Raw genomic sequence first — 7,712 nt, 5'->3', positions numbered from 1 at the left:
CTTCACTGAAAATTAAAAGCTTTTGTTTTAGGAATATCCTATTCAGAGGATAAAAAGAAACTGCAGACTGAAAGACAGTATTTCCAAACTACCTAGCTGACAAAGGACGTCTATCTAAAATACATAAAGAACTCTCAAAATGCAAAAAAATTAAAAATCCATTTAGAAAATGGACAAAACAAAAAATAAATTTGTCTCACTGAAAAAGATATAAGGATGGCAAATAAGCATATGAAAAGGATGTTCAACATCATTAGGCATTACAGAATGCAAATTAAAACAAGATACCATACACCTCTTATAACAGGTAAAATAAGAAATCAAGACAGTACCAAATACTGGTGAGAATATGGAAAAACTGGATCTCTCAAACTGTTGCTGAGAATACAAAATGGAACAGTCCTCTGGAAAACAGTTTGGTTGTTTCTTATGAAAATAAAAATACACTTACCGTATGATACAGAAATTGCATTCCGGGACATATATGCCAGAGAAATGTAACCTTGAATCACAAAAACTTCTACATGATGTTCACAGCAACTTTATATGTAATAGCCCCAAACCGGAAACCACCCAAATGTCTTCCAGGAAGTGAATGGCTAAACTAACTCTTATATATTCATATAATAGAATACGACTCAGTAATAAAAAGAAACAAATTATTTTTTAAAAAGATTTTATTTATTTGACACAGAGAGAGCATGCGCACACAAGGAGGGGGAGCAGGAGAGGGAGAAGCAGGCTCCCGACAGGGCAGGGAGCCCAATGCAGGGATCGATCCCTGAGATCATGACCTGAGCCAAAGGCAGATGCTTAACCAAATGAGCCACCCAGGTGCCCCAAAAAGAAACAAATTCTTGATACAAACAACAACTTTGATGGATCTCAAAAGCCTGATGCTGAATGAAAAAAAGCCAGTCATGAAATGTTATGAAATGTATGGTACCATTTATACAACTTTTTCAAAATGACAAAACTATAGCAATGGTGGACAGATAGATGGTTGCTAGGGATTAGGGCATAAGAGGGAGTTCTTGGTGGTGATGAAATAGTTCTGTATTTGACTGTGGTAAGGGTTATACAAATCTATTCAGATGATAAAGTTGTACAGCACTATTCATACATGCAAGTGAGTGCATGTATAAACTGTTGGAATTTGAATAAGGTGAAATCTGTGGATTGTAGCAACGTCAATTTCCTGGTTTTGATCTTATACTACATTTACATAAGATGTTATTATTGGGGAAACCTGGTGATGGATACATGGGACCTTTCCATTCTGTTTTTACAACTTCCTGTGAATCTGTAATGATTTTAAAATAAAAATTAAAAAAGGAAGTGTATGTACTTTTTATACAGCTTAATATATGAAATATATGATAGAAGAACTGATATAACCAAAATGAGAAAGAAAAATCCATATTTATAGTTAGAAATTTCAATACTCTTCTGTTAGTGAGTGAAAGAACCATTAGACAAAGCATAAGTTAAGACAGCAAGGCCTCAACAACACTATCAACCAAGAAGACCTAGTTTACAATTATTTAACACAACAAACACTAAAAACAAAATTGTTTTCAGGTATGCAAGGAACATTTCCCAAGATAGACAATATTCTGTGCTGTGAAACAAATTTTAACAAATTTAAAAGAATAGAAACAATACAAAGTATGCTCTTGGACAGCAATAAAATTAAATTTAAAATCAGTGACAAAAAATATTTGAGTAATTCTCAAATATTTGGAAAATAACCAACATATTTTTTTAAATAATCCATAATCCTAAGTCAAGGAAGAAACTGCAAGGTGTATGAGAAAATATTTTGTACTGAATTTTAATGGAAACATAACATCCAAAAATTAGTATAATGTGCCTGAAGCTCAGAGCAAAATTCATTTATTTAACTACTTGTATCAGGAAAAAAAAAGAAAAAGAGGAAGGTGTAAAATCAATGATCTAAGCTATACCCATGAAAATTTAGAAAAAAGAGAGTAAAACACAGAGTACATAGAAGGAAGGAAATGATAAAGATGAGAGTGGAAACTAATGAAGTAAAAAGTGGACAGGAGTACCTGGGTGGCTCAGGTGTTATGCAGCCAATTCCAGATTTTGGTGCAGGTCATGATCTCAGGATCCTGGGATCGAGCTCCACATGGGGCTCTCCGATCAGCAGGGAGTCTGCCTGAGATTCTCTCTCTCCCTCTCCCCCCCAACATGCGCCTGTGTGCGTGCTTTCTCTAAAATAAATAAATCTTTTTTTAAAATGGACAAATAGAGAAAAACCAATGAAACCAAAAGCTCTTACCAAAACCATATAAAACCAAAGAAATTAAAAGAAAAATAAACTCCAGATCAGTATCATTCATAAACACACATGCAAAAATGTTTTGCAAAATATTAGCATAATGAATCCAGCATCATAGAAAAGTATATAAAGACCAAGCTGGATATGTTCCAAATGCAAAGTTGTTAAACACTTAAAAATTAATTTGTGTCATGTACCATATTAATGAATGAAATAGAAAGGTCATATGATCATTTCAAATGATGCAAAAAAGTATTTGAGAAAATCTGACACTCATTCATGCTTAAAAACTCTCAACAAAATAGAAATAGAGGGAACTTCTTCAATCTGCTAAAAGAGATCTACAGAAACTCAATAGGAGAAGTCTGAATGCTTTCCCTCAGAAAAGATGAAACACAACACAAGGATGTCCACCCTCACCTTTTCTACTCAGTTCTGATCTGGAAATCCTAGGCAATGCAACAGGGCAACTACAAGAAAGAAAAGACACACAGACTGAAAAGGAAAAAAATGAAACTGCCTTATTTACAAAAAAATATGTTTGTTTACATAGAGAATACTGAAGAATCTACAAAAACCCCTAACAGAATTAATAAGCCAATTTACTAAAGGCTCAGGATACAAGATCAATTTGCAAAAACTAAGTGCATTTCTATATACTACCAGTCATCAATTAGACAAAAAATTTAAAATGTCAGTTAGAATAGTAGAAGGCAATGAGTTTATCAGAATATACAGAAGATCTGCTCATTGGAAAACACAAAACCTTGCTAAAAGAAATTAAATAATTCTTAAATAAATTAGACATATACTATGCTCATGGGCTGAAATTTTCAATCATGCTGTTAATTTTTCCCAAATTGAAGCTATAGATTCAGTGCAACCCTCAACAATATCCAGAAATTTTTTGTTTGTAGAAAAAGTAACAGGATAATACCCAAATTTATATGAAAATTAAAGGACCCACAATACCAAAAACAATTTTGCCAAAGAAAAATAAAGTTGGGGAATTTATACTACCTGATTTCAAGACTTTATTACAATGCTACAGAGATATATGTAGAAGAGAAAGCCCAGAAAAAACCTCATATATATATGATCAAATAACTGATGAGGAAGATGCCAAGATGACTTAATAAGGAGAGGATAGTTCTCAGCAAAATTTTCCAAAGACACAACTGGAAATTCCTTTGGAGAAATATGAACCTTCACTCTTCCCTCACACCATATACAAGCATCAACTGAAAATGAATCATATACCAAGTCATAAATGGTAAAACAATAAAACTTTAAAATACAGGATAAAATCACCAGAACTTTGCAACAGGCAACAAAATATTTTTTCTTTCCTTTTCTTTCTTTTTTTTTTTTTTTAGAGAGAGAGAGAGAGAAAGAGAGTGAATCTTAATTAGGCTCCATACCCAGTGCAGAGCCTGACACAGGGCTCAATCTCATGACCCTGAGATCATAACCTAAGACAAAATCAAGAGTTGGACACTTGACTGACTGAGCCACCCAGGCGCCCTTACCAACTCTTAAGGTGGACATAAAAAATACAAACTATAGAAGAAAAAAAAATGAATAAATTGGGCTTTATCAAAATTACATCTTCTGCTCTTTAAAAGAAACTACTAAGAAAATGAAAAGTGAAGTCAGTCTTTAACACAAGTCATAATTTACATAAAACATGTATGTGACAAAGAAGTCACATCCAGAATATATTTTTTAAACTCTAACTCAATGTTAGGAAGACAAATAACTCAGGTAAACATGAATAAAAGACTTGGATGGACACTGCAAGAAGAAGACACACAAACAGCGAATACACACATGAAAACATGTTCAATATAATTAGTTAACAGGAAAACACAAATTAAGACCACAATGAGATAGTACTACATACTCACCAGAATGGCTAAAATTAAAAAGGTAAACAAGAAGCACTGGTGAGAACATGAAGTGAGGTAGTCATACAATGCTGATGGGAATGTAAAGTGGTATTACCACTTTAAAAACAGTTCTGCAGATGCTTATAAAGCTAACTATACACTTCCCATATTATATGATCCAGCAATTGGGCTTTTAAGTATTTCCCTCAGAAACTAAAAATATGCCCACAAAAATATTTGTACATGTATGTTTACATCTTTTTTTTAAAGATTTTATTTTTCAGAGAGAGAGAGAGAGAGCACGAGCACAAGCAGGGGGAGAGGCAGGCAGATGGAGAAGCAGGCTCCCCACTAAGCAAGGAGCCCAATGGGAGACTCAATCCCAGGACCCTGGGATCATGACCTGAGCTGAAGTCATATGCTCAACCGACTGAATCACCCAGGTGTCCCTGTTCACATCATCTTAATGAATAACACCAAACTGGGAACTCAAATGCCCATCAACAGGTGAACATATAAACAAATTGGGACATACCTATACAATGCATTATCACTCAGCAATTAAAAAAAAACAAGCTAATACGTTCAACAAGGTGAATCAAGTTCAAAAACATGAAGAACAAAAGAAAACAGACACAAAAGAAAACAGATACAAAAGAGTACATGTTGTAGGATTCCATTCAGATGAAATTCTGGAAAAGACAAAACTAATTTATAGTGACAGGAAGTAGATCAGTGGTTGTCTAGAGCGAAGGATGTGGGGAAATGATTGTGAAGGGGCAAGAGAAAGCTTTTGAAGGTTACAGAATTGTTCTATATTTTGATTGTAGAAATGGTTACAAGGTGCAAACATTTGTCAAAATTCAATGAGCTGTGTAATTTTTAAAGGTGCATTTTAGGGGTGCCTGGGTGGCTCAGTCGTTAAGTGTCTGCCTTTGGCTCAGGTCATGATCCCAGCATTCTGGGATCCAGCCCACATCGGGCTCCCTGCTCAGTGGGAAGCCTGCTTCTCCCTCTCCAACTACCCCTGCTTGTGTTCCCTTTCTCGCTGCCTCTCTCTCTGTCAAATAAATAAATAAAATCTTTAAAAAAAATAAAGGTGCATTTTATTACATATAAATTATACCATAGCAAAACTGATTAAAAATTATTTTAAAACAAAATGCAAAAAAAGCATATACAGGCATTCCTTAGTTAGCACAGGCGTGCAGGACTGTAAAAACAACCATGCAAACTGAAGCTGTGCAAAGTGCTATCTTAACAATCAATGGGGTAAATTGGAAATGTTCTGTGACCTTTAAAAAAGCTTATGAAAACATTAAGCATTCACACAGGGAAGTAAAAAAAAAACAGTAAAACTATTATTTATTTAGTACATTATAATCAGAGACATTAGATCAGCTAAGAATTAAAGGATTGGCTGCTTCTCATCCTGTAACTTAAAATACAGAGTAAGCATCTCTTCTGTGCCTTGGAAAGTGGTCATACTCTTTTGTAAGTGTGGATCAACTTCCAATATATTATGTGTCCTTTGACTTTCAAGGTCATGAGGTATCTCTGAGAGTTCCTCTAATGTGAAGTGTTTCTGCTGGTGTCATTTCTTACTGGGACATCTTCATCCTTTTCATCAAAACTTTCTTAACTTCCGCCAGTAAGTTCACCTTCACAAAGCTCCTTTGGCTACACGTCTAGAGACTCTTGAAGGCAGCAGTGTCAGTGTTCCTGGTGTCAGCTACTTCTTCTATAACTCCATTTTTTCACATTATCTCTTTTATTTTTCTTATTAAATTTTTGTTAGCCAACATACAGCACATAATTCCATTTTCTTAAAGACTTTATGAGTAATCTCTACACCCAGTGTGGGGCTCAAACTCACAACCCTGAGATCAAGAGTCTCATACTCTACTGACTGAACCACCCAGGTACCCCTATAATTCCCTTTTTATTCAATTTGAATTTCACTGACTGCATTATCACTTTTGCTTCTTTGCTGCACTTACATCTTTGTTGGTCAGTTCCCTCTATAAATTTTTGTAAAATGGTATGTGGATTTATCTCTGGGAGACAAGTAGGCAACACAACTATATGCTCTGCTGTCTGTGCATAACTAAATAACTCTAACCAACCTCTAACAGATGGAAAGAGGTCATGTGATTGGTGACCAATCATGGCACATATCTGTCATATGCAAAAGAGTTTGTGGACTAAAGGGCTAACAGCGACATTTATACTTTGAGCAATTACTCAGTGAAAATGCCATGATAACGGAATTTTTAGTGTGGAAAAACTCCAAAATTACATTTAAGATTTTATTTATTTATTTGACAGAGAGAGAGGCAGCGACAAAGGGAACACAAGCAGGGGTAGTTGGAGAGGGAGTTGTTTTTAGGAGACTGGTATTATTTAAACTGTGGTAACTAAATACATGCATACTGTAACCTTTCAAAGAGAGGACTGCCTCCAGAGTATGTTCCTTTTGTGTAAGAAAGAACAAGTAATAAAATATAAATATATGTGGTTACTTTCTGCAAAAGAAAACACAGGAAGGATAAACCAGAAACTAATGAAATTGAGTATCTATAGTGGGTGGGGTGAATGAGACAAAAGGGATAGGCAAGGAGTGACTTTTTTCTGAGTATACTTTTTAAAAATGGTTTTAACCTTAATTATGTTAATGTTTTACACATTCAAAAAAAGAATACTATCAACAACTCAGGGCACCTGGCTAGCTCAGTTGGTTAAATATCTGACTTTGGCTCAGGTCCTGATCTCAGGGTCCTGGGATTGAGCCCCATGTTGGGCTCCTGGCTCAGCGGGGAGGGTGCTTGTCCCTCTATCCCTCCCTGCTGTCCCCCCTCCCGCCCCATTCCTGCTCTCTCTCAAATAAATATACCTTTAAAAAAATATTATCAACACTCTAATCAATTTTAAGGTGTGGAAAAACTCCAAAATTACATACAAAGGAAGTGAATAAACTTAACCATACTAAAAGTAGCTTTAAAAACAAAGCTTTTGTGTGTATACTTTTGACTATATACCCCGAGTTTAATGAGGCAGGCAAATCTTGAACTCCACAGGGTTTTCTCTTTGGTATGACTGTAACAATTCTGAAGCTACTTTTTGTGCACTTTAGAATTAAGTAAATATATTCATAATTTTGAGAAACAGAGTTCTCACTTTTGGAAAAGAAAAATACAAAGGTAGAAAGAGGGAAGGCTAGGAAGAATCCAAACTTCAGGAATTAATATGAACTCATAATTTTGAAGGTGTGCGTGTTTAGATATGTTTGTGTGTGTTGTGTGTTTCCTTTATCTGCTGAAAAAGTCTAGAAACAGTGATAGCCAATTAGCAATAAGCACACCTACCACTAGATCTTAATTTTTAATTAATACTTTCTAGTAAAAAGGAGCAGGGATAAATGGCTCATCTCATGATTGGAACAAAAGTATAAGATAATTCCGTAACATCTTCTTATGTCAGAAAGTAAGAAAGTGCTCAAGAAAATGACTGGGGTACGG

The 7,712-nt window shown here is 35.0% G+C and overlaps 1 protein-coding gene across 18 annotated transcripts in view; it reads right to left on the bottom strand.

Moving 5' to 3' along the window:
• The window catches only part of LOC113255376 (protocadherin gamma-C5), a 169,513-nt gene that overhangs the window by 47,980 nt on the left and 113,821 nt on the right, over window positions 1–7,712 (bottom strand). The gene's annotated exons all lie outside the window — the stretch shown is intronic.

The sequence above is a fragment of the Ursus arctos genome, unplaced genomic scaffold (genome assembly GCF_023065955.2).
Source record: "Ursus arctos isolate Adak ecotype North America unplaced genomic scaffold, UrsArc2.0 scaffold_5, whole genome shotgun sequence".
Classification (NCBI taxonomy): Eukaryota; Metazoa; Chordata; class Mammalia; order Carnivora; family Ursidae; genus Ursus; species Ursus arctos.
The sequence above is the reverse complement of the archived record's forward strand: the minus strand, read 5'-3'. Positions and strand labels throughout refer to the sequence as shown.